The sequence below is a fragment of the Phalacrocorax aristotelis genome, chromosome 14 (genome assembly GCF_949628215.1).
Source record: "Phalacrocorax aristotelis chromosome 14, bGulAri2.1, whole genome shotgun sequence".
Taxonomy (NCBI): domain Eukaryota; kingdom Metazoa; phylum Chordata; class Aves; order Suliformes; family Phalacrocoracidae; genus Phalacrocorax; species Phalacrocorax aristotelis.
In genome coordinates this window covers 13,575,935-13,579,376 of record NC_134289.1, presented here as the reverse complement: position 1 = coordinate 13,579,376, position 3,442 = coordinate 13,575,935, and positions in this window count along the sequence as shown.

The following is a 3,442-nucleotide window of genomic DNA, read 5'->3' as shown; positions in this document are numbered from 1 at the left end:
AGTTGAAATGTGTTACAATGATATAGAGGAGAACCTTAGCTGGAAATCTTAAAGCTCTTAGATCTACCCTCCTGGTAGGAATCCATGCTACAGCTAAGCTGATCTAACAAGGATCAGAGAAAGCCTGGCTGGAAGTGACGGGTGGAAAGAAGAGAGTGGCCTTGTCCCTTTTTGGCAGCAACTACACTGTGAACCTCTCTGTGGGAGCATCAGATGCAATGCTGCTGAAGGTGAGCAGAAGCAGGCTTTATATGGAGTTCCTGTTAACATCTCTCTTTATTTTAATAAACTCTAAGGGAATCAATAATTTAATGTGCAAGTTACATCTAGCTCTGTAACTCAGATATTCACGTATCCTCCTTTTGAAAATGCCTTCCATAATTTTATGTTTGGGGTGACAAAAATTGGCACTTTTCAGATTACGCTTTGTCACCTGTTTGAACCAACCACCTACGAGGCATTAAATAGAATTAAGGTGAAGAAATAGCAGGTCAAGGAACTACATGAATACATTGCTGGAGCTAGAGTTTCATGCTTGCGTAAAATACAAGAGAATGACTTGTTAGTATTTAATGCCTCGAATGTTCACTTCTGTGACTTGTGACTACATAACTGTACATATCTGCAGAAAAAGGAACACAGTAATATACCAAAACTGGCGATCTCTGGGGGTTTTTTGTGTTTTTTTTTTGCTGGTTTTGTTTCTTTTGTTTTGTTTTTGTGTGGTTTCTTTGGTTTGTTTGGTTTTTTTTAAATCATGAGCCACTTTTTTTACAAGGGACCTATCAAAAGCATGACTAACACTATTGCACGTCGGCATCCTGTTTGGTATTTTAGAAACTGTTATATCTGTGCCACGTAATTTCTTCATGCATGTGTCTAATATATATGATCCACATGAAACCATTATTATTTCTTCACGTACTTGTTCTTGTGAGTCTCACTGTCTTAGATTTTTGCCCAGGAGTGTTGTGAAATTCAGTGGGTTTAATGATTTTTGTCAGGTTGACAAGGTTCATAGCTCTACTCTGAAAAAAATTAAGGGCCTTGCTCTCATCTGCTTCTACCCTTCTCATTCTCTAACAAAATGATAAATATTCTTACAGATACTCATGCAAATTCACAGCTTGAATCAAAAGCAGTCTCTCTAGTGAGAGACTTCATTTGTCTCAGGCTTTAATCCATCAGCTTCACATGTCTCTCCCAACAGTCCCCCTTATTCCACTGAAAATGAAACAAACTCACTCTAACCATTTACAAGGTGTTTCCAATCTATTAAAAAGTTCTGATCTGTCACTTAATTATTAACATCTGTTTATACAGGAAATTTTCCCTAATGGTGGTGTTAGGCCACTTGATTAATTTTTACTGATAAAACATGCTGCCGAAGCTACTGCACTATGATGTCTTTTTCTTGTGCTGGCAAGAACATTTGCTGCCCATAACAGCTTTTGCAGGAAGAGGGATTTGCTCCAGCCAAAGCTCCCAAAGAGCATGGGCTCAGAGGTTATCATTCCTGTGGAAAATTTTCAGAAATGAAATATGTTAAGCAAACACCTCATCCCCTGACTGTTGGAAAATGCCAGCTGCTGAGGTTTCCATACAATGGTTTCCTTGTCAGAAAAAATATTCCATATGCTGCCATAGCTAGCCCAGTCTTCTGCTTGTGAATGCAGCGTCAAAGGTGTGGGTCTTCTATGAATCCCCCCATTTACCCAGCCTCAGTGGCTAGAAGTGAGGCAAACCTGGACCTTAGTTAAATCTATGGAACACTGCAACTGACTTCAAAGCGAGCACAGTTGGGTCCAGAATAAATACAAGACTGGTTGCAGCAGCACAAGCTTCCTCATACATCCCTTCCAGCCTAAACATGGTACTCAAATGGCTTTTCTACATGACAAAATAACTGTACTTTAGTTGCAGAAATATGTGAATTTTCAAAATCTGGCTGGAAGAAGTAACTCTTTGTAGAGGTCACTGTGTCCTCATCAGATGGGACCAGCAGCTTCTCTGAATGACTCCTAACCCCCTTTCAGTCAAAATTACCCTGGTTAACAAAACCGTCCTGTTAAAGCTAATGTGGCCCCTTTGGGCTGGCATGAGTCAGCTAAGCTCACTCCCAAGAGGACCTCTACCAGCATGCTGAGAGCATGACGATCCCTGGCCTCTTTGCACATGAGCTGCTCTGTGGGCACTTCTTAATCTTTCAACCTGCCTGCAGAGTGAACGTCAGACTACACTCTGCATCAAAACCTGGGTTGATGTCTAGCTTTTCCTATTAATCAGAAACGTCTTTATCTGTGAGGCTTAAGATCAGCTGGGAATAAACTTATAATTTATGCTAAACCACAATAAGCCATGCTTAAATTGAAATACATGTGTTCACCTGCTTTGGACTACTTTAAGTTTAGCTTTCTCCTGTGGGTGCAGCCTTGGCCTCTGTGGTGCCAGTTAAAATTTTGATGAGGGGAAAAAAAAGGCATGTATTTTCTTTAGTGCCCTCACAGCTGTTATATTTCGATGATGGGCCACAATGGTACGTTGAAGCTGTATGGAGGAGAAAAAAACAGCCCCTGCACTGAAAGGAGTTGGTGGTTGAACAGGACATAGGCTTAAAAAGGCATGAACACATCCATCAAATTTAGTTTAGTTCTAAATGAAATTGCCTGTTACAAAGTGTACGCACGAGGGAAGCAAGCGCTGGAAAGGAGGTTCTGAGACCCTCTTCACAAAAACCCCAGCTGCAAAGAAGAGTTTATTCCCTGCCCAAGTTGTATAACGCGATTCAGTCAGCGATGTTATTCTGATGGGTGTCTTGGCAAAAGAAATTTAACGGGAAAATGCTAGGCCTTTTTATTATTTTGTTTTGTCTCTCTAAATGCTTCCATGTGGAAACTTCACTCATCTCTAAAGAATGCATGTAGGAAAAAAAAAGATGCTTATTGAAGCGTTTAGCTAGTACTGCTTGTACTAGGAAAGGTCAACGTGAAAAACCTCCTTCCTCTAAATATTTTTTGTAGAATTTCACCTAAGGAAACGTGTGCTAAATGCAACAAAGCATGGGTTTCTGTCCCACCTTGCCTGGCAAACACATTTTCTGAATGTTTTCTGAGTTTCTGGTGAAAGCCATCAGTTTCTGGGTTTAAATCCGATTTGGACCCCCACCTCCCTCGGTCTGTGTTGCTGCGTCCCTCTCACACAGTTGCTGAGGAGCAAAGTACCGCAGGGGAAAAGCCCAGCCTGCCCGTGTGACGGGGGGAGTTACTCTTTTTACCCGTCTGTTTTGTTTTTTAGGAAACCGCAGCCTCACTAGAAACGTCCTTTGCGCCGGGCCTGCTCTCTGGGACCGCCCGCCCAGCCCTAGGCCCCACAGCCGCCCCGCGGGCCCTGACAAGGCGGACGCCTCAGGGAGGGCGGGAAGGAGGGAGGCCGCCGGCCCTCC